Source organism: Hemicordylus capensis, chromosome 1 (assembly GCF_027244095.1).
Source record: "Hemicordylus capensis ecotype Gifberg chromosome 1, rHemCap1.1.pri, whole genome shotgun sequence".
In the NCBI taxonomy this organism is placed as follows: domain Eukaryota; kingdom Metazoa; phylum Chordata; class Lepidosauria; order Squamata; family Cordylidae; genus Hemicordylus; species Hemicordylus capensis.
The window spans coordinates 319,578,806-319,604,029 of NC_069657.1; the positions used below are offsets into that span (position 1 = coordinate 319,578,806).

General features: G+C 40.2%; 1 protein-coding gene across 14 annotated transcripts in view; it reads right to left on the minus strand.

Moving 5' to 3' along the window:
• EPHA7 (EPH receptor A7) overlaps positions 1–25,224 on the minus strand; it is a 222,413-nt gene that overhangs the window by 77,564 nt on the left and 119,625 nt on the right. The window lies entirely within an intron of this gene.

Sequence of the window (25,224 nt, forward strand, 5' to 3'; positions counted from 1 at the left end):
GTGAATATCCAAATATTGAATATTCACTGTAACACATACATTGCTAGAGTTTTGATGCTGGCATTTAATGTGGGAAATGGAAGACTGGAAATGGAAATAAAGTGAAAACACACACAAACAAGAATGTCCCATGATAAAAGGCACATGATGAAACCATTTTATTGAAGGTTAAAATACCTTATTTATGTACTCTGAAAAAGTCAAACTTTTGTTGTTATTATCATCACACATCTAATTTGACAAATGTAAAATATCAGCACAAACATTTTAGCACAGGTATGTTTATTTATTTACTTTCTGTGAGTCTCATTGGCTGATATCCTGACTAAATTACCCAGTGCAAGTCCCACTGAAATTAACAGGACATGCTTGCCCTATTATTTTCTTATCTACACTAATGTGTTTGAATCAAGAAGTTAGTCATGACAAACCTGCCCTATTACTTCAATGAGGCTTCCACTGTAATTTAGCCCAGAAGTCAGCCATAGTTTATAATAATGGTTCTTAACATGGGGTCCGCAAGGATTCTCAACACTGGGTCCCCATATGTTATTGGACTTCAACTCCCATAATCCCCAGCCCCAGTGATTTTTGGCTGAGGATTATGGGAGTTGAAGTCCAATAAGATATGGGGACCCAACATTGAGAATCCCTACACTAGATGTTTGCACTAGTTGTGGCTGGGGATGCTAGGAGTTGTAGTTCAGCAATATCTGGTGTACTCAGTGTTCAATAACCACCACCACCACCGTTCTATAATAATATTATTACTCTTTGTCCCTATGTGACAAAACACTGCAAGTATTAATTTAAAAGACACAAAATTTTAGTATATAATAAATTATCTTTGAGAATCTAAATGAGTTCAAGTTTTTAAATAAGAATTTATCTATGCATTAAAATATTTTATTTCTAAATTCTATTCTGAAATTTGAAAGTGACTATCTAAGAAAGTTTAAAGCTGAAGTAACTAATAACCTTCGCCTGTCTTCATGCTGTTCACAGATAAGGCTCCATAACTCTCATTAATGGAAAGAAATGGTTGAAAGGAGACCTGCAGGAATTATTAATAAATTCTAATCTTATCAGGGTAATGAGGCCAACTACAAAGCAAAAATGCTATCACGAACATGAGAAATGATGAGTTTCACATAGTAAACATGCAGAAAAGGAATTCCAGATTATAGCAAGAGGTTAACAAAAACACCATTTGCAGGTGAAATATCTTTATTCACAGCCCTGAATGCATTACAACAGAGAAGATGTTTTAAATCCCTTGTGGAAACAATGGAAACGTCGGTCCAATCAGAATACTATCAGATGGCTAAAAACAGTACCTGCTGGGTTAGCGACAGCGTTCCAATAATACTTGGTGAAGAGAATCTGAAAACCCCTTTCAATTAGCTCTTTTTTACTTAAAGGAATTTGCCACAGCATGAGAGGAACCGTCTTGCTATTCAAAGGACACAATGTCACCTTCGGCAAGAAAAACAGGCTAAGCCAAGAAAGCAATTTAACCTGGACTACAATAGGTAAAATAGCTGCAGTACTCCTGGGAAAACCAAAAGGATTTGTATTCATTCACTTTTCAACGTAGCAAAGCTTGTGAAGACTATGGAAAGCAGGTGTGGGCAACCCCCAGTTCTGATCTGATTTCAGTTTTGATTTACTGGATTGTTTTCTTTTCAGAACATCGGCTACCTGTCCAGTTATTTTATTTATTCATTTATTTCACATTTTTTATACCACCCAAAACTTATGTCTCTGGGTGGTTTACAACCAAGTTATTCCACAGTCTGTATTGATATATGGAACCAATGGATGCTCTTTCAATGAAATAATGGGTGTTAACAGGAAGGACTCATAGGGTAAAGACTGGACAGGGGAATGGAATTCATTTGTGTTGGGTTTTTTAAAAACGATTTTTAAAAAATAATTCTCACTACTGACATTTGTCCATGTTCAAACAGCAAGCACAGGGAAGTATTGATATTTCATCATAGCTCCATGAAGATAAAGAGTCCCAAACAAAATGCTTTGATACCCATCATACCATCCATTACACTGGTCACAACTCTTGCAACTCCTAAAGAGATTGGTTATATCTTAAGATCTCTGCAAATTTTGCCATCATGTTTGGAAAGGAGTTGACACAGTTAAATCTAATTGACTCATTTCGGGTGGTTAGGGAAGGGGATGCATGAGCAGGGCTGAGCCACACACTGCATAGAATTCTGAAGTGAAGCCACACACCCTTGCTGTATTCTTTTTGTTCACTCTAATGCCATTGTTTTTATTCTGTTTACAAGTGGTAATCACACAGCAACTATAAGCACAATGACTTCTCCTGGGATGACACAGGGGCAAATCAAACATTGATTATCATGGGAGGGGTTGTAAACTATTTTACAGCTCACGCTGACTTTTAATTCATTCCCAGATATGCAATTCAATCAGAGACTGAAGTGCATTCATATTGACCTGGATAACAGAGACTGTATAGACACCTATAATGTCCTAAGTATCTGTGAGATCAGGCATGATCCAGTCAAACTTCATAGATTTCAATAGGAGGGTTAAGCACATGTATACCTCGTTACTCACAGGGGTTCCGTTCCTCATCTACTACCGCGAATAATGAAACCATTGTAACCATTGTGCCTATGGAAAAGAGAGTGTTAGGTTCCTGGATGGAGAAAAAAGGTCCACAAATGGCAAAACAACAACAACCCTAAAGGTCATTACTGTACCCTGTTCCTTGTGCCCAGAAATGCCCCCCCCACCACAAAATGCCACCCCACCACATAAAATCATGGGGAAATGCCTTTTTTTTAAAAAAGAAATGAGCCACAAAAATGGCTCCTCCTGACAAAATGGTGGCCGGAAATAAGCTCCACGGTCACTTCCAGCCCCCTAGGAATTGCTGACATATGAATTTTAACCCTTTTGTATCCACAGATAATGAAATGGCGTGTCAATTAGACACCAACGAAAATGCAGAATTGTGAATAGCGGTTCCGTGAGTAAATAAGTTTGCCTGTATGTATTTAAATCTGTCCTATTGGAAGAAATGGAACTTAGAAAAACTTTGCTTTGGATACATGATGCCCGTTTGTTTCTTACATGACTTTTGTTATAAGGTGCTAAACTATGTAAATAATCACTATCTTTCCACTACAGAATAGAGTCATGAATGACAGTAACATAATTGGGTTTTTTAAAAAAATGGCAATTACAGAAAACGGAAGTCAAAGGTATGAAGGTTTTTTAGTTATAAAATTCTGCAACATTGCAATCAGCCATCAAGATCATTAAGAGCCAAGATAAACATTTCAAAATATGTTTCTGCTTAAATTCTTCCTGTTCTCTCCCCCCGCCTTCCTTTTTTGGCCAAAAATTGTAGGCACAAGCAATAACACTGTGTTCTTCTAATAGCCTAGTTTGGAGGAAAATAATGAGTCATTATTGTGAGAATATTCCACTGGTAATTACTTCTGCAATAAACATTGGTGAGTTGACCAGGAAAAGGGTCCATGTTTATTTCTATGGTTTAGTCTAAGAAGCTGTTTTCCCCCAGCCTGGTAAATGCACACATAATCAGTTTAAAATTCTCCCAACAGCATACTGCAGCTACCCTAGAGAACATATTAAATAAAGCTCCTCTGGCCTAAAAGCTTTACATCAGTAATATGTGATCACTATAGCTGTTGAAAAATGGAATGTTGATGCTGCAGGAAGTTTAAAATATTGTTCAGTTTCCAGTCCAAATAAGAATAAAGGTGAAAATTTAGAAAAACAAATGAGGAACTAAACTTCAGAAGGGTTCAAACCGAATACTTATACAAAAGATTTGCATTTCCGTTAAACAATAAAAAAATAGATGGAAGTTTTCCATTTTCTACTATCTGGCATACATCTTTCCTTATCTGAATACACAATTTCAGTATTTTGTCAGACTTGTTTCAAGCAGTTTTGTCAATGGAATCAAAGTTGTTTGACAAGCGCATCCTCATATATGTCATGTCACTTTCTCCACATTATTTTCTCAGAGGCCAGTCCCATAACCATTTCCCATTATTTTTCTCCAGTCTCTGCAAGCTTTCCTTTCTACATTTCTTCATATAGCTCCTGGCATGAACGACAATGGTGACATCCAGACTAACGCTGCACTGCTGCAAACATATTTCACTACTGCAAAGATCTTGGGCTTGTCAACAGTTTGCAAAGCTGGGGCCTTGGGTTCCAGATTAGCATTGCTCCAGTGCAACAGGCTGTGCCTGGGCATCTTGTGGCTTGCTTCCTGCTGTGAAACCTCTTCCTTATGTCTGGGGAATAAGTTGTTCTATACAGGGGTGTAGGGAACTCGCTGGCAGCTGTGGGACAAGCTCAACTGCTAGTCCCCTGCTGCTGTGACATAGGAACATAGGAAGCTGCCATATACTGAGTCAGACCATAGTTCCATCTAGCTCAGTATTGTCTTCACAGACTGGCAGCGGCTTTTCCAAGGTTGCAGGTGGGAATCTCTCTCAGCCCTATCTTGGAGAAGCCAGGAAGGGAACCTGAAACCTTCTGCTCTTCCCAGAGCGGCTCCATCCCCTGAGGGGAATATCTTACAGTGCTCACACATCTAGTCTCCCTTTTATGTGCAACCAGGGCAGACCCTGCTTAGCCAAGTCATAGTTGCTACCACAAGACCAGCTCTCATGTGGTTGTGTGTGTGTATGAATGTGTTAGTGCGTGCCTGACACACACCCTGTGCATGAAATTGTATGCAAGGGTGTGTGGTCATGAGCAGAAAGACGGGAGAGGTGTCCATCTGCCTGCTGCACTCAGCACCTTGTTTGCATGCCATTGTGGTTGGGGTGGATGTGCTCTTTCTCTGCCCGACCAAACTCTAATGGCGCATGAAATAAGCCCAGTGCAGCATGCCCGGCATGGTGGATGGATGTGAGGGGATGGACGAGCAACTCCGGCGGTCCCCTGAAGGTTTGAGAGAAAGCTAGGTGAGCCTTTGGCAGCTGAGGGATGTTTGTCCTCCCATGCTCAATGGTGGCCACATGCCTGCTTCCATATATGTTGTACGGAATGATGGAAAGCTATGCACTATTGCTGCTTTACAAGCACAATAAAATCCTAGCTGCCACATTTTACACTAGCTGAAGTTTCTGAATATTCTTCAAGGGCAGCCCGACGTAGCACACATCATAGTAATCTAGCCGTGACGTGACTAAGGCTTGGGTAACTGCGGCCAGATCTGTTTGGCCAACTTTGAGCATTCGCTCAGCTGCATGGCCATCTTCTGTGTGTTTTCTTTGTTTGTTGCACTACTGCAGTATTAGTCTGGATGTCAGACAATGTCTTAGTCTTGTGGCAATATACACTTCAAGACAAATTCATTCCATCCATCCAAACAAAAATAGCTATATTATTTATTTATTAATTATTTGATTTCTATACCACCTTTCCAAAAATGGCTCAGGGCGGTTTACACAGGGAAATAATAAATAAATAAGATGGCTCCCTGCCCCCAAAGGGCTCACAATCTAAAATATCTTTTATATGGTTTAAAAGAAATGCCTAAAATTGGTTATGTATAGAAAATGGCAAATATGAGTGTGTCTAAAACTGGTGAACGCAGGTGGGACTGTCACACTCACAGAGTGGCTTAGAGAGATTTGAATCTACCAATGAACAGGATACATAACTCAGGATAACAAGGTAACTCAGGTTGTGACATTAATAATAAACCAACAACTGACATGTCAACATGGACATAGAACAAGACTGTTTCAATTAAAATGCATGGCATGTGATCATAGTTATATGTGAAATGTGCTGGTGCAAGTAGTTTGAGAGACAGGGATGGTTAATTGCATTTGGTTTTTCTTCCGTGTCTGAAGTTTTTACAAAATGATCTAAATTCCCTTGCCAAAGGTATTTTCAGGCTTACACCAGGAAAGTAATGGAGTGAAAATATTTCACAAAAACGTTCTGCTTATAGTTTGTACCTCCCCCCTGCCACAACATTTGCTAATTAATTCATTTGACATTCAGCTCTTTATGAGTTGACCTATCACAGCCATAAATTTTCAGGATGTCAAGTAAAGAGGCTAATTTGCACAAAATGTCTTCCACTCAAGTATTTGCATAGGAGAGCGCCTAGGAATCCTATGTATGCTGCCTTGAGTGCCATTGAAGAAAAGTGTGATATCAAAATAATAAAATAATCAGGTTCCCAGTTCAACGTGATTACTAATCTTGTCATTTTGGCACTAATACTCACCATGACGAGTTCCAGGATGTGTGCTGTGGTTCAAGTGTTAGACGAGGATTGGGAAAAACTGGCTTCTAACTAATCCTAACTCAGATATGAAGTTCACTTTGGGTCAGTTACTACCAATCAGACTAATCTGCATCACTGGGCTGATATGATGTTAAAAAGACAGGGGAACTCCTTGGAGAAAGAATGAAGTAAAAATGTAAGAAATAAACTTATGCATGTTTAATAGAGCAGAAGATGGCAGTCTTTTCCTTTGTAGTCAACTCCTTTGAACTGTGTATTAACAAATTACAAGTTACCTTTGCTGTGTAGGCAGAAATAAGCATATCTTGTGCTAATTGATAGTATACAGATTTCAAAGGTGAATTACAGCCAGTTTGTATGCAATCAAATGAAAAGCCAATGCTTGCAGTGTTTCTGTTGTATTTTGATTATTAATCATCAGTTAATTTTTTTTAAAGACTACTGTATTATTGTCTTTAAATACGGTTTTGCCCATTATCTTGAGTTTCCTTTCATTCTCTCCCAACAAATGAACAAGGAGAAAACAAGTCACATGGGGAGAGGTATCCTGGCTTAAAAACAAAAGTTAGCCTGAGATGGGAAAAAAAAATATCAGAATGTTTTAAAAAAAGAAAAACACCCCCCACCCCCCCAAACAGCTTCATAAACATTTAAAAGTAACACATATAATGTTATTAGTACTACCTTACAATGCTACTAATCTGTTCTCATATATATATTCAATGCAGTGTAGTCAATTTCACTCATTTCCGTTAGCTCTGGCAACAACAGAGATCTGTTTCTGTCTGGGATTTTAGACCAAACTATTAATGATACTCATCCCTGGGATTTCAACATGCAGAACTTTCTCACAATCCTGGTGCATGTAGGAGCATCCCCTGTGTGTATGGGCTGGCTTGTGTTAGTTTACATATGATTTGCTTTGCTGCATTTTATTTTCCAGTATGAAATGAGCCACAAAAGCAGGGGAGATATATAGATATATATGTAAAAGGTTGAATTACAATACATGGTTGGTGGGCTGTGTTTGTTTGGTGGGTCACAAGTTGTACTGGCCTGATTTATATTAAAGGCAAGACTAGGAACAAGAGAGACATCACAATCCTGAAAATGTGCACGAAAATGTCAACTGTGTGGTAGATACTGATGCAGTTAGAGCAATATCCTATATGGAGCATGAGTCCTGATAAACTGACTGCCAGGTGCGATCTCATTATAAAAGGTTTCAGATACACAGCAGGGTTGCTAACTTACCCAGCGCCACATGGGCATAAATCCTTTGAATTCAATAAAGTGATGTACTTCTAACTTTGTGGATGATTGCAGTATCAGGAGTGCAGTGCTGTACCAAGTTACCTAGTTCCATTCATGTTGCAAAACATTTTAAAATGACAGATGGGTGGCCACCCTTCACCTCTGCCCAGTTCTGTTCTACAAGAGGTCTGTGCAGTTTCTACAACGGAGGTTCAGTGTAGTTCAGTGGAGGTCCCTGGGGCTAGAACCAGGTGCGTCTGGCTCTGGGCAAGACTGTCCCATGTCATCAGGGTTAGCAGTCAGGGCTAGATTGAAGTGCCTCTGTGGAGAATAAAGCATTCCTAAGTATTAGAATGACTCTATCCATCCAGGCAAACAACTGGCTTTCCTTAACAGGAAGGGTTATAAAGTCTTCCCATTCAGGCTGAGATTTCACTTGCTCCGATACATGGCTTTGTTCTCTAGTTATGAACCCGCCAGCGCTGCCCTCTAGCTCCCATTTAACGACTGCCTCAAGCTCAGCTCTGAAAAGCAGTGCTGGCAGCACAACAGCAGCAGCATCTTCTTAGGCTTGGCTACATTAAGCAGAGAATTCCACTGAGGTGAAGTGGAACCTAGGTTTCTTCTATGTTCTCTTTTATTCTCACCACGAGCACAGCTGAAGAAGAAAGAGTCAGTAGCTGAAAAACTTCTCAGAAAGTCTAGCAAGAGTCACACTGATGTGTGTACAAATAGCAGGAGAGCTTGCCGTGTGGTAGCAAGCATGACTTGTCCCCTTAGCTAAGCAGGGTCCACCCTGGTTGCATATGAATGGGAGACTTGATGTGTGAGCACTGCAAGATCTTCCCCTCAGGGGATGGAGCCACTCTGGGAAGAGCAGAAGGTTCCAAGTTCCCTTCCTGGATTCTCCCAGATAGGGCTGAGAGAGATTCCTGCCTTCAACCTTGGAGAAGCTGCCTCCAGTCTGTGAAGACAATATTGAGCTAGATAGACCAATGTTCTGACTCAGTATATGGCAGTTTCATATGTTCCTATGTTCCCAAATAGTATCTGTAGGAGGGTGAAGGAAGGCTGAGACCATGGCATGGGGGGGGGGACTTTAATTCCCACTCATCCCCCACCCCAATGCCATTTCCCTGATAAAAATAATCCGTACCTCCACAAACCTGCGATTTGCCTAGGAGGGAAGCTTGTACTGGTGCCAATTGTTTTGGGGATGAAACAGCAACTTAAGGGACTATTCCTGTTGGAATCATAGAGGAGGAAATGGTTAAAAAATACCTTCCTTATACCCTGCAGCTGCTATTTAAAACTATACACAGCTGGAAAGATTGTGTCTTATTTCATATTATGTCTTGTTTGACATAACATTTGAGACTCCACATCACAGTACAGACCAGTGTTCTTCATTGCAAAGCCTAGGAGTGGCTCTCATCAACTCTAAGTGCAGCCTCCTAATTATTTATTAAGATTATGCAAACCTGTGGTTAGAGCTGAATACTCCATACCGCTTTCATGGCACCATGAAGGGCATAACCAGTCCTACTGCACAGTTCTGCACCTTGCCTAGTGCCAGTGGGACTCTTTAAGGGAAAACAGACCTGTTGAGGACCAGCGCCATCCTGGAACGTAAGGAAGTATAGTCCTTCCCAGGGCATTATCCTCAGAGATCTATGGGTAAAGCCCTGGGGAGGACTACATTTTCCACCACTCTATGCACTCTTTGCATGATGCTGCTGGGACTTGACAGGGCTCAATTTCTCTTACAAGAGTCAGTCTGGTCACTGGGGAAAGCACAGCACGGCGCACAGGTCAGCACAGTGAAAAATGGCTGTTCACATAGAAGCAGTGTTCCTTCTAACAGGGATTCCCAGATGTTGTTGACTAGAACTCCCAGAATCCCCAGCTGCAATGGTTTTTGCTTAGGGATTATGGGAGTTGTAGTCAACAACATCTGAGAATCCTTGTTAGAGGGAACATTGCACAGAAGGTTTCCTCTTTTTGGTATCTTGGTATACAAACAACTATTGCTCTTAGTGGTTTATCTCAAATATTAAATAAAATACTAGTGAAAGGGTAAACCCACACAAAATGAGTTAAAATGCAGTTATCAAGTTTATTCCATGTAGTCCCTACTTCTCTTTCCAACCCATCAGGACAAATTTCATTTAGCACCATAAACTTCAATACATAGTATATGGGTTCATAGGGGAACTGATTGATACATACCACAATCTCCTTGTATACAGTCATGATAACCTGCAGCTAAGCTATTCTCAACAATATTCTTTTTTGAATACTAATTTGCATATTTTGAAACCGTGATTAAAGTCAAGGATTTTTAAAAGCAGATGATTTTTTAAAACCTTTTATAGCTTTATGAACATGAATCTACCTCGCAATTATATATCAATATTTATGAATGTGGATAGTGTTCTTTTTTGTGTTGCTTATCATGCCATTGTACTTTAAAAATGGAGACAGAAGCTTTCTAATTGCATTGTTTTAGTAGACAGATGAGAAAGTAGACAGATGAGAAAGGTTTGAGGAGACCAAAAAAAAGTTGAAGGGGGCATATAGACAAAGTACTCTTTATTTCGCATGAAAATGGTCACCTTGTCAAAGCCTTTGAGGATTAATCACTACTGAGTGATGTGCTACCTGATAACTCAAAGCTCCATCTCAGGATCTAACCCAACCAAGCTTTTAAGGCAGCTGAAAAGTACCATCTCAAAGGCTTTCAGAACTGTGCTCAAAAGGTTCCCTTTATCACCTGCTCTGGCGAGTGCAAGAGGTTTCAATAAACCCAGCAAAAGACCTGTCAATGGACTGCAGTTTATTAACAGTGGTTTTAGAAAGAAAAAATGTGACTTCTATTCCCTCTCCAAACTAAATCAAAACTAATCCGCCTCTAAGAGAAAAGAAAGCCACAAAGCTCACAGCTGGTAGAATGCTGGGATACGGATTAATTCAGTCTAATCTGCAATAAATTCAGAAGAACTTGATCCGCTCCAAACTATCAATGAAATCAGTTTGAATGTTGCTTTATAACTCACTTTGTCATCCTTTAATAAGATGAACACTTGGCAAAATCCCTTTTCTCTGTTTCTCCTGCTGAAGAGTACAATAAGAAAAGCTTTGAAATATATACATATATATATTTCAATATGTTAAAACACTGCCTGTGCAGGGAAAAAGCTTTTAATCTCCTCATTACAACAAATAGTTAGAGATGTGCAAAATGTTTCAACATAGAAGCAGGCCGATTCGAGTATCTCAAGCTCTAAACAAAACACCCTTTAAATCAAGTGACTGTTTTGATTTTGGAACAAAACAACCCCATTTTTGATTCGAAACATTTTGACATTTCGTGTGCCATTTTGGAGGCCTGTTTTCCCCTTGCTGATTGGTTTTCTGGCACTGGCTTCCAACTGGCTTGTGAGTTCCTTGCCTTTTGGTTGGCTTGTTATCATGCAAATCAATTGCTGTCATGGGCAACTGTCCTACCTTGGCACATTCACTATGTGCTTCTGCAGTGTTTTTTGAGGCAGGGTTTCAAAATGTATTGCAAATTTAAACGCAAAACTTGTGCATTTCAATTAGCATTCTGTGAGCTTGTTCCGGCCATAGTGAATAATGGGGAAACTCGAAACATCCCATTGTTCCCCCATGGGTAGGTTCTAGGGACATCATTTATTTTGTGGTAGATAGCACTCATCATGGCCTGCCACCCAAACTACTTTGTTGTCCCTAGGAGCTACCCATGGGGTGTGTGTTTATTTTATTTATTTTTGCATACTGCCCACTACCGAAGTCTCTAGGCAGTTTATAGCATAAAACAAACAAACAAACCAAGAATTTAACAATTAAAACATATAAAAATCAGATTAGAATATCCATAAAAACACACCCACTAACTAAAAAGCTTGGCTGAAGAGATGTGCCTTTATAGTTGCTTCCTAAAAGACAACAGGGATGGAGCAGCTCTAATATCAGCAGGAAGTGCATTCCACAGTCCTGGGGCAACTACATAGACCTCTCAGTCGCCACCAGACAGCTGGCGGCACCCTCAGATGAACCTCCCCTGAAGATCTTAATAGGTGGTGAGGAAGGCATTCTCTGATACTGAAGAAGGCATTCTCTTAAATACCATGGACCCAACCTGTAGATTTTGAGTTCAAGTTTCCCCATTGTTCCCTTTGGCTGAAACACTTGAAACACTTTGAGATTTGTTTTGTCTAAGCAATTGGGTTGACTTCTGTTTCAATGAAACATTTTCACCATCTGCGAGCTCAAATCAAAAAGCAAAATCCATTTTGTGCACATCCCTACAAATAATGTGAGAGTGTGAGAGAGTATGAATAAAGTGAATGAACAATTAAGTTTCTCCAAGATTTTTTTTGGAAACACTGTTTTCTGTATTAACCTAACTGCATCACTTTCATTGAAATGCTAACTGGGATGCAAAAATTGTGACAATTGATTTATGAATGAGTGTTTGACTAGCCCTGTGGAAATCAAGGACACTTTATGTTGCTATAAAGAGTGGCATGAATCCCTGGATATAAGGCATCACTGTGAATGAAAGTGATTCAAGGCTGACCTCTACCAACTTGATAAATAAGGGGGGAAAGTTACTTCATTCCGATAAATATGAATCTGTGAAAAATCATTTGAGAGTTTAGTACCACTTTTACCACACAAAATTTTTATCTCATTTTTTCAGCCTCTGAAAAGGGAAAGCATATCATTGATATTTGTGAACCACCTAACGGATATGCACCAAAAGTGGCATACATGTTAAGATTATAGAGGGCATTAAAACCTTGATATCTCATAAATGAATTTGAGAACCCATTTCCAGATAGCAGATATGTGTAAGTTCTCCTCTAACAACTTTGCAATGCCTGGATCAGTCAATGCCGGACAATACTGAGAGGGTCTATCCAGCCTGAGGTGTGAGGTATTGGTATTATTGATGGCAGAGGAGGCTGATGAAGCTATCTTCACGAAACGGCTTATATCCGGAAGAGCCGTACGACATATGAAGTTTTCATATATGAACTTTGCATTCATCTATTATGACATGTGGGGGCGTAGTCTGTGACTGATGATACCCACATTCTACTGAGGCTACACTCAGCTGGACTTATCTTTGGAACCTGAAACATTTTACTCCTACACAGATTGTATTGAGACTACATCATCCATGATATTTTCTGGCAGCTGTGTTTCAGACATCACCTTCCTTTTGTCCCTTTATACTGGCATTTATTGTTTTCTGTTATGTCATTTTTGTATTTCCTTGGTTACCTTGGCTTTTGTTTTTTTCATGTTTACTGGTTTGAGGCTGTTAGGGGCTATTAGGACTGGCTGTTAGCCAGTTAGGGACAGCCAGCTGAGAGCCTGCCTGCTTCATTCTGGTCTTGAGCAGCCCCTTTTGCCTTGTTTCAGGAATATCTCCTCTAGATGTCTTGACCATTATTATACATGTTATTATTCATGTTTCATTTTTGAATTGTTATGTTTGGTTCAATTACTAATTTTCTTACCATTGTAAGAAATAAGAAATTATCTTACTATTGTCCTACTGATTATCAAAACATATTTATAATTGTTTTTTGCAATATATGACTTTTATACATCTCTGTCCTAGTAACGGGTAGGTTCTTTCCTCTTTGTTTTGCTTGGATCAATCTGGATCAAATTTAGTACAGTTGTAATGCCCCATAGGGACATTTCAACAGCATGTCCTATAAGGACATCATTCTCTCATTGCCATCCTCCACCTATGTGCGGTACACCCTGATGAGGTTCTGGTGTCTACTGGTTTACTTACCCTGAATATTGCATATGGCATTTCATAAAAAGTGCACAGATTTGAAGATGGTAATTATCAATTAAAATTACAGTGAAAAAAGTAGGCAGATTAGTTCTTACCAGAACTTATTGATTTTAAAGGTTGTAGTTTGCTGTTTACCCAGAGTTGTAACAGAGGTTTGCCCTTTAATTTCCCCATCACTTTCTCATATCCTGCCTGTTACATCCTGTAACAGAGGTGAGTACAAAGGGCAGAAGACAACAGTGTATTGGCTGTGGGAAGTTATAATAAAGAAGTGCTCTAGGATCAATGGTTAGTGCTGTAAGACATATAAGAGGAGCAGCAGTTTAATGGGGAAAAGGACCAAGTCTGATGGGTGGGATGGAAGGAGATGTCACAGGTAAAAATCTGTCGGTGGGACTGGGTATCATAGGAAGTGCCTTATACTGAGTTAAGAGGATTGGTCTATTTAGCTCAGTATTATCTGCATTGACCAGCAGGTGCTCTCTGGGGTTCTGCACAGAACGGTCTTTCACAGTCCCCCTGGTAACACCCGGGATTGAATCTGGGAGCTTCTGTATGCAAAACATGTGCTCTCCCACTGAGCTATAAACCTTGCCTAGACCACCTTCAGGCACTAAAATACTACAAAAATGTATAGCTCCTGCATATTCAGAAGGAATGCAGAGAAAACAAAACATTTTAAGCTGGTTATTTCGAAGTGGAATTATTATTTTAAATGTGGTTTAATAATGGCACTTCAGTGCCCCTCCCCAGTTCCTCTGGAAATGAAGCCCCACTCATTTCAATGCAACTGACTTAGGACTTGGCTGCTCACTTGGAATTCAAAGGTGCTGATTCAGCAAATCACTTATGGCTGTGCTTAATCTATTCCCTATGGAGGGGAAGGGGGAAAAAATTAATGTTAAGCAAATACTTCTGTGCTTTCTGAATATGAGTGATTTTCTGAAATAGCACGGAAATTAATGTTCTATCTATATTCAAATACTTATTACTTCAAATTCAAGCTTCCTAGTGTATTTTATGAGCAACGTAATCAGAACGATGATATGCTATTGACTCTAATGAACTATTCAAATAATTAAAGGCTTCTTAAGATGCACAGTTGCTGGCGGTTGGAGGTGTGACTTGAAACAAATTCATTTTAACTGCTTTCAGCCAGCCCACTGGATTCAGTATAAGCCCAGGAATTCAAGGTATAACTGCATGATAATGATTGCCCTAACCTAAAATAAACTCTCTTACCTAAACTTGTTTCCCTAAGAGACTGATCCAATATTGTAGAACACAGAATCATGGTTAAAAATCTGTTCTGGTACAATGAAACAGGCATGGACTGCCCAACCTAACATCAGCTGATGCACCAGGGAAATCATCCACATGTCCCTGTATGAATTCTCCCCCCGCCCTTTGCCAAGATGGATATTGGAGCGACAGCGTGCTTTGGAAACACATATGTGGGAAAACATATTGTTTGTTATTTTTGCCTCACACACTGGTATATGAATGGAGTCTGGGATTGCTGCAAGAAACATGCCAAGGCATATCATGATCCCTGAATAACAAAGAAGACTAGCCTAAGTGGCTGCATAAACAATTGATTGATGAAGGAACAAACTATTACTCATTAACTATGCATTCTGACACACGTATCAATTCTGTATCGTTTCACGATTTGCACTGAGCAGATTTGAGTAGGGAAATTCTTGTCTTATATCCATCAAGTTCTCTCCTTTCGATACAAGCAGGATGTTACAAGAACAAGGCATCCTGGCCTTTCGTTTCCCTTTCTCCAGGCTCTTTTGGTAACCTCCTGGAGTCTTAGGCTGCACTGTGCGCTATGTAAAATTTGTTCTCTCCTTCCCTATGCCACTATGAGCCACAGGGACATATTTTGGGGTGGTGCAGATGGCTGCAGAAGGAAAGGGAGATCGTTTTTCTTTAGTCTCCAATGCAACATTGTTGAGCCGGTGCTTCATTAGTCAGGATGTCAGCTCCTGACTCTTTCTGCTGCTTCTTCTTATTTAATTTGCTGCCTAACGTATTTTTTCATCCCGTTTCTTTCTCAATTTTTCAGTGCATGCCTGCTACCAATTTGGTCTCCCTGCTCTATCATTACTGCTTTTCCTCCCATTGTTTCTTGTCAACCTGGCTTCCACCCAACTTTCATCGACCACCAACTGCCTCGGCAACCTTCCAACTGCTCTCATGTTTTAAGCCCTTCCACACACTCACTCCCTGCTGAAGGTGCAATCTTCTTGTATACATAAATTATAGATGTATACAGAAATCCTAGAGCAAATTCATTATCCACTTGTGGTTAATTTCCTTATTATTCTTAAATCATATATTTGAGTACCTGAAATATCTTGTTCCCCTTCTGTCTGTTGTAACACACTGTGACCAATTAAACACACACACACACACACACCACTTGTAACTTGTATGTCCATGACAATACTTGGTAACACCTCCCAGGTAGGGCTGGCTAATCTTTCTGCTAGCACTTAGTCAATCTGTTATCTGCTCCTTGTTTCATACTAGTCTACTGTCTCTCCTTAGTAAGGATATAGTTATAAAGGCAGCTACCATTGCCTCCATTGTTCTTGCAAACCCTCTTCTTGAGGACAGATGAACACCTGCTTCCCACATTCCATGGGGATGTGGATATGGTTCAATCTGAATCTGTTCTTGACTGAGAAAACAGTTAGTTGTAGCCAAGTTCCGTTGAAAGCAATAGCAGACGTTAACAATGACTCCCACTGGAGTTCTTCCATAAAGTACCTAAGCATGACCAACTTTCTTAAATAAAATATTTTAATTATAATTTAAATATTAAATAATATCATTAATTACATCAATGATGAAGCCAGATTATATCTTGGAAATGGGACATTATAACAGCTTGGAGCCTGACATTGTGATGCAGTAAGTAGAGAATATTTTTGGTTCTACTGTGTGTTTATACTGTGGCACAAGTAAATTGATTTGCCCTATACTGTACATTATTTTTCCTGTCTGCAAAGCTGTAAATATCCCTCTATAATGAAAGAGTTAGCACTGGTTCGTACTCTACAATTTCTGACATGGAGATTGATTTACATGACACATTTTTCTTTCCACTCACAAGCATTTAGATTGGGCTAGGTTATACATGCAATTGTAACATATAAAAGTGGTTCTGAGATATTGTGGCATGGAGGTCCAAGAGAGTGAACTCAACAGACCACAAGCTGTGAACATTTACTGAATGTTCAGTTAATTTAACAGGGCAAGAAGCCCTTTTATAATGGAAAGTTCAACGTATTGCAAACAATTTAAGAAGTAATCATGCTGTATTAAATTGCTGTATTTGCTTAGGAATGATGGACAAATGAATATAAAAGCAAAATTGTTTTGATTACAACTGTGGTATTTCTGAACAGCATATACCGGATATTGTGTATAAAATTAGGTTGCAGCAAATGGTTAATGGGTGAAAAATTATATATTAAAGTAAAGTTAAAAAATGCAATGTACAGTAAGCGACCTGTTAAAGCATGTTACAGGAAGAAAAAGATATATGAAAAATTCTCCAAGACATTCTCTGTTATTCCTTACACAAACAAGAATAAATGTATAAATACATACATGAGCCAGCGTGGTGTAGTGGTTAGAGTGCTGGACTAGGACCGGTGAGACCCGAGTTCAAATCCCCATTCAGCCATGATACTAGCTGGGTGACTCTGGGCCAGTCACTTCTCTATCAGCCTAACCTACTTCACAGGGTTGTTGTGAAAGAGAAACTCAAGTATGTAGTACACTGCTCTGGGCTCCTTGGAGGGAGAGTGGGATATAAATGTAATAAATAAAATAAAATAAAATAAAATAAATAAATGCTGCAGACTTTTAAAAACTTAAAAGAGTGGTCTCCAACCTGGGGGCTTCCAGTTGTTTCTGAACTACAACTCCCATCATCACCAGATACAATTTATTGTACCTACAATAGTACCTACAATTTATTGTATCTGGGGATGATGGGAGTTGTAGTTAAGCAATAGCTGGAGGGTCCCAGGTTGGGAAACACTGTCTTGAAACATTTGTGATTTTGAAAGAAAGCATGTGAAGCGAAACAAATATGGCTCTTGCCATATTTCTAATTAAATCCATTTCAATGTCTTCTGAACACCCTCTGAAAATGTAAAACTCAGTTTGACAATAGATTAAATAGTATTTGGATATTATTTATCTGTTTTCCTCCACCTAGTGTGCCTGCACTCCAGGAGTGATAAGTTGGATGGATACCACTTATGGTCAAGCAACATGTCTTCGATCTAACTAGTGCTTCAGGAGTGCTAATCAAGTATTTCAAAGACTACCAAGTATTTCCATAACTACTACAAGCCCACAGCAGCACAGTCGGATTGGCTCCATCCACATTGGGCTGCACAACTTGTGGGCCACTGAGTTTACATATTAACAAAGCTCAATATAACCGCCTTTTTAAAATACAGAAGGCAGTGCAAAGTACCTTCCAGTTTTTTACATCACCATCATTTATATTTCTCACCCCAGTTTATCCTCACAACAATCCTGTGAGATAGGTTAGTTGAGAAATAGTGTGATGGCCCAAGACACCCAAGGAGCTTTACAGCTGAGTGAGGATTTGAACCTGGTTCTCCTGGGTCCAGTACTAATCTGTGCTCCTCGCTGGCTCTCCATTAACTGTTAACCTAGAAGCAAAGACCACTGATTTTCAGTCATAACCAGGCTTCCCCCCACCCCCCGCTTTTGGCTTTTAAAAAATCACTTTTTTAATTTAATTTTTTTTTAACATTTTGTATTTTACAGCATCTTTCCAATTTCCCCCCTACTCCGTAGGGATGTGCAAAAAATTTCGGGCACAGATCGATCTGTGCCCAAAACGAGCAATTTCGGGTGATTCGGGTCCGAACCGAATCACCCCCGATATCCCCCGATATTCTTCTGGGCCGAGCCGAATCACCCCTGATTCATGCCCGAAAAATTCGGGTGATTCGGGATGATGTCTCTTTGAATTTCCCGCCCTTTTGCATCCATTGATTTGAATGCAAAAAGGTCTGATGTGACGTCAGCTCGAATTTCGGGTCCCAGGGGCAAAATAGTTGGGTGGGGTGGTAGTGCCTAATGGATGGAGGCTACCACCCAAATTTCAGGGGAATTGGGCAAAGGGCTGATTTTTGGGGAATTTTTTAAGTTTTAGTGTCTTTGGGGCAGATCGGGAGCACAGCGTGGGATCTGGGCAAAAAGGGTGGGGTGGTAGTGCCTAATGGGTGGAGGCTACCACCCCAATTTCAGAGTGATTGGGCAGAGGGCTGATTTTGGGGGAATTGTTGAAGTTTTTGCGTCTTTAAGGTTTTTCCCCATAGAGAAGCATTGAGGTGTCAGCAAATGGATAGCTTCACGCAGGGGGCAAAGGGGTGGCCTAGAGCAGTGTGGGGTTGGTGGTAGTGCCAGGTAGGGTCAAGGAAGCTACCTGAATTTTTTCAAAGGATTTGGGCAGAGGGCTGATTTTTGGGGAATTGTTAAAGTTTACGCGTCTTTTAAGGTTTTTCCACATAGGGTATACATGGAGCTTTCAGCAGCCCCATAAGTGCACTTGGGGGGTGCTGGGGTGGCCCAGAGCGAGTGGTAGTGTAGTGCACATAGGGTGCCAACCACCCCCATGGGTTTCTAACCCATGGGGTACAGGGTTCTGTTGTTTCAGAGGTATTCTGAGTGTGGATTCTATGATAGCAAATTAGAGTGGATTCATGGTGTTTCATTGAAAATCTCATTAGCTATCACAGAATCCAAATAATGCTCAAATAATTTAAATCTTGTTTGTTCTTTTGTCTCGTCTATCATCTTCCCATAGCTATGGGGCAAGAGGCATGAAAAAAGCAGGAGAAAGCAAGGAAGACCTACCATTGTAGTCTGATCAGCAACTTCTTTGTTTTCATAAAAAATGAATTTTTCTTCTGTTCCTGAGAGAGATCTACATTTTATATAAATTTGGAATAAGCCATCAGCTGGCTTTTTCACTGCCTATGCAGAAGGCAAACATGGCTGGAACGTTCTCCTGCCTCTTGAGGAGCACTGGGTAGACAGACACTATAATAATCATCTCCCTCTCAATTACTTCTAACGCAAGCAAAAGAATCGAAGAATTACACACACACGTCTGAAAAATCAATATCCTGCTCATATTTGAAATGTCTTTGCTTTGCAGTATTAATTCCCGTGTTTGCTATCATGACCGTTGCATTGGATTTCCTGAAGTACACATGGCTGAAATTCCACCTAGCTCTCAGGCTCTCAGTACTAAAGGATGCAAATCAAACGGTCAGATTTTCACAGCATTACACTAGTGTTGTAGCTCTGTATGTTTCTGTTAATGTTACATTCTGTTAACTTCATCTCTTATACTGAGATGAAGTCAAAGTAATAGACGTTTCAGTGATTCTGCATGGTGCTTTCCAGATAGCAACTTAAACTTGCTTCTCTATGTATAGGCTTGGTGTCTGTTTGTACGATCTGGGTTTTGACACGGTCTTGCATACGGGAACAGCAAGGTGCCATTCACACAGCCACAGCCTGTATTTGGAGCTCATCGACGTTTCAGGTTTAAAGTATTCTATGTGTGTGAGTAAAATAGTACCTGCTTTTTTCGTTTTGAGAACAGTTTGTAGGCATGCTGGGTTTACTCAAAAGTAAATGATTTAGTTCAGTTGGCTTCCTCCTAAGTAAGAGTGCATAGAATTGCAGCTGTAGAAGTGTGGCTTGCACAGAAGCATACTATTTTTCCCTCTGTGCCTTTGAGAGGGGTGTGAGTGTGTGTCTGTATCTGTGTGTGTTTTATGATTATGATCATTGTTGAGTCTGGGTGAGTAATCGAAATGACCCATCTCCTTCTTGGTCTAGGGAGACAAGGTGCATGTGTTTTGCTTTGGTGCTGCCTTTCATTCTCTCATGCAAGGGTACCAGAGGTACCTCCTTCAATTGCAATCACCAACTTGTTGGGTTTGGGTTTTTTGTTTTTTTTTTTGCAAGAGCCTGGTGCTCTCATGCAAATTTACTGGGGGTGGGAGGAGAAGGGAGGGAAAGCTGTTGCGTCACCCGCACCCTCCTCCTCTTCTCAGCATAGGGGAAGTGGGGTAAAATCCAACAGGTAAGTTGGCTCACAAAACCTTAGGGTTAGCTGTCGGATTTTACACCATTTCCTCCCGCACAGTCTGGAAAGCATCGATGGGAAATATCCTTCCCCAAAAGCAGTTTTTCACCTTCATGTAGCTTTTGTTCCCTGGAAATGGAAAACATGCCTGACACATAAAAACAGCATGAGGGGAGATATTTGCAAGGAGTATTGGCAGACAGGGAAAAGTTGATGCAAATGGCTCTCTACTGACCGCACTCATATTTTCTGAACAAATGCAGGTTTTAAAAACATTAGTTTGACAGGATAGCACAATGGTCTGTCCTAAGTAGCTGCCTAAGCAGCCTTTTAGTTGATTAATTGGTGAGGACAAATTTGAAATCTGTGAGGCTATAAATTCAGGGCTTGTTCCTGTTTTTAATTCTGTCTTGGTTCTGGTGTGTTTGTGTACTAGCCCACTTTCTTAGGCTTTTAATTAATTTTATATCATAATTGTTTTGATTATTTTATCCTGTTTATATATTGTATTTTAACTTATATACAGATTCACATGTCAGGTGGTATAAAAATATGATAAATAATCGGGAAGAAAATAAACATTTTAAAAAGCCTGGTTATGACTGAAAATCAGTGCCAGGTTAAGGGTATCTTTCTCCCAAGAGTCATTTTATTATGTGCAAGGTGCTATCTCGATGCTATCCAAAACTGACTGTAGGGTCCAAGAACTGGTGCAATTGATTAATCTCAGAGTCATTCCCTATTTATTTATTTATTTTATTTATTTAGCACATTTTAATTAAGCTTTCCTTTCTGTGAAAACCTGAAGTTCCAACAACTCTTAAAACAACTTTGCTAATAATCCTATATACAAGGGCTGCAGCAATGCCAGAAAATATTGCACCTTTCTAAGGAAATGTCTTTCACATTTCATATTTAAAGTGAAGTCACAGAAGATGCTACTTCCTTACTGTGCTCCAGCAAAAATGGAAGGAGAACATTTCCTAAGCCGACAGAGGTCAGGGAGTTGGGACGATGAGGAAAGAGAGCGAAAGTTTCATTCCCGAACTGAAGCAAGAAATTCAGGCTGAAACCAAATGGGAATTCCCCCAAATTGAATCAGGGCTACTTCAGAGAGCATTCAAGCTTTCAAGTTTCAGAGACACTTTATCTGTTTGAACCGCCAAACTGGATTCTTCTTTACAAGCACTAGAACTGGTCAAACTGGGTCCGAACTGGTCCATTAGAATCTGGTTCAGCTTGAGCTAGGACACCCCACCCCCGCCTTTTGGAGGTCCAGTCTGGTTCAAGCTCAAATCAGTCAAACCGGTTTGTTTCCTTCACTTGCAGTCTGATAGGAAGGCAACTAGTGAACCAAAAACTGTGAACCAAAAATTGCAGTTCAAATTCAGATAAAATTCTAACCGGACCGTGTGCTGTTGAACCAGTTCAGTAGAACCGACCGGCCAGACCGTTTGACTGAACTGGTTCGGAGGTTCTAGCAGCTAACATTTGTAAAGCGAAATCCACGCAGGTGGGTTGCTAATGGGGCACAGTGCATGCTTGGGCTGCACCGGGCGGGAGTGGGGGAGGAGAATGGCAGCACCAGCAGCCACACTGGCTGAGTAAGACCCTTACACTACTTCTCTCACCATCACCCCCATCTGTTTGTTCCACTCTGCCCGAACCAGGATTGGTTCAGTTCGATAGTGGACCAAATTGCCCCAGTTCAGTTTGCGACTGAGCTGCCAAACCAGTTTGGCAATGAATAGTCCGTGCATACCCCAGACAATTTGGGAGGTGGCAATTTACACAAATATTTCCATCAGCACGGAAGATACTCACCCTCTTTCAGCAGTACTTCAGCAACTGTTACCAAAAGGGATAAAAGTGTTAATCTATTCAGGAAGGGTAGACCTTATTCTGAACAGAAATCTTGTTGTCAGTGGTAACAGTGGTAGTGCTGTCAGATCCAAATCTTATGGTCATATATTGTGATAATCCTCACCAGGTCCGATGGGGGCGGGAGTCGGTACAAATTACCAGGGCCCGGCAGTTAGAGGGGGGCCCAGCCACAGGGCCTCCGAACGCCCCCTCCTCCGAGAATGAATGATCATAATTAGTTGTGTATCCTGTGGCTGCAGGGCTGGCAGCTGGAGCAAGGACAGTCCTGTGACACCCTGGGGCTCAGCTGCTGGCAGGGGCACGTGCACATTATCTCTCAGCCTCTCACTTTAGAAATTAAAATACTAAGCAAAAGAACAATGAAGGCGGAGGATGTGGGTTGGAGGAATATGCGGAGACCGCAGAGTTGCCAGAACCTAAGGGCTATACTCGTGGGTCAAATGGGCCGTAAGCCAGAATTTGGCTTTTTAAAAACCAAATCTGGCCACCTAGGTGGGGAGAGGTGTCTTTCTTGCTGCATCACCTCCTCGTCCCTATCTCTCCGTCTTGCTGCCCGCCTTGTTTTGTCTATCCATCCTCTCGCTCTCTTCCTGATATTTGCTCCCTTCTCCCCGTCCTCCGTATATCTATTGCAGTTTCTCTGTTTGTCTTTCCTTACTGGTTCTCCCTCAGCATTCAGCGTTCAGCTCAAGGCAGGGGTCAGGCTATCTGCCAGTTACTCTCCCCCTGCTAAATAAGAGAATCACCATGTTTAAAAAGTGCCTCTTTGCCAAGTTTGCAGGGTACTACTCCTTGTTCCTTTGTGGACGACTTATCAAATGTCAGAAGAAAAACGATTATGTTGATAATAAATGGCAGCTTACTACAATCATGTATTGTGCATGCACGCTCAGTCGCCATAGCAACTCCTTTCTCCCATTACACAAAAGTACTGTGGATAGTGAATATTATTCACTATGATATGCAATCTGGCCATAGGCCAGTTGTATTGGTTTACTTTAAAACAGCATGGCTATTAGAACACAAAGCAGTCAGTTGTAATTTTATGACACTGGGGAGAAACTAAATTCTCTTTCACGATCTACAAATATATTTTAGTACTTATGGAATGCAATTTTCATAATATAGGGCTTTATTAGGTATACGTATAAAGGTTTTATTCTATTTTCCTCAAAACTAAAGCATCAATTCTTAGTACAGGCAGTCAAAAGTTTAAACACATGATATCCATTTTCACTGACCACATTTATCTATAAGTATGCTATAATTACATCCACACTAGTATGAAAATAAATTCTACTAAATATTATTTTAAGTGCATATATCGCACAAACATTTTAATGCTCTGGAACTAGTATGGCCTGAAACAACTAGTGAATTGTTGAAACAGAAATAAAAATCTAAAATATAAGAATATAAGCTTGATAAACAAAAATTTGCGCACAAGACTCTTGAAGACTTCCTGAAGAACACAATAATGCTTTGAAGAGATTCCAAATGTTACTGCTTAATAGCAATTATGCTCCAAACAATTAGCACATGGTTGAGTGTTATACAAAATGACACAATATTCTATGAAATATCACATTTTTCTGAGCAAATATTCAATTCTACATGAAATTGTATGTCGAAAAAACCAAGCATTTCATGCAAATGAAGGGTTTTGGTATCTAGATTTTCATTTATAAAAAGCACAAACTGAAAAAGACGTAAGTTAAAATACTTCTGACTTGGACACTTGCTCCAAAATATGGTGTCTGGGGCCAGATTATTTAATTTATTTATTTAACATATTTTTATACCACCCAAAACATACATCTCTGGGCAGTTACTCAGCAGTGAAACACATGCTCAGTGGCACATACTTAACAATACTAATAAAAATATTTAAGATGGATATAGCATATCAAATGCTAAGGCTGAATTTTTTATATGTGTGGAGGCAGAAAGTGCATCTCAGGAAGCCTGCAATCATAAAATTTCCCTGTTTAATCTGTGTTTGATCTGGCACCACAGTTAGGACAACAACTTCCAAGGGAAGAGTTTCCAATACTGGGTCTTAACTTTTCAGCCTGTAGTAATGGAATTCATTCATATATCTATGCTCTTTCATAGCAAACCACATCTTCCTGTATGATCCTGCAAGGTTTTGCCAGAGCTGAGCCACTACACAAGCAAGCACATGCATCCTGGGGCTTCCTTTCTATCTCCAGATCCCTGATTTTCATACCATATATTTCAGATAGGTTTCTCTAGCTTCCTCTCCTCTCTCTATAGAAACATTATCTAGGGCCATGTTTTTATCCCTGTCTCCTTAGCGGGTTCTTCTCAGAAGAGGACAAAGGGGAAAGCGAACTAGTGTCAAGGCAGCTGCCAGAACCAATAAAATGAATGAGAAACTGGACATTAACTTTAATAGAATGTAGACAGTTCCTAATGAGTAGCAAGCCAAGATGTGTGACAATTCATACTAAGAAAAAGGCCGGTTACTCAAATTCACAACACGCTTGCTAAATAAAACACTGTCAACAGAACCCCCATAAAATTGGATGTGCTAAGGCCACTAAGATGAACAAGACTGAGCTTAGTTTCCTCCCAGAAAACAGTAAACATGCAGTTTATTACATAAGGAAATGAAGAAGCCTGCTTAATAGAAAGCAAGTGTGACATGGTCTACATTGTTGGCCTTGGATATGGGAAATTTTGTTCAAGTCATTACACATCATTGTAGGTTACTGCTGGACAAGTCACTGAGCCTCAGACTAATCT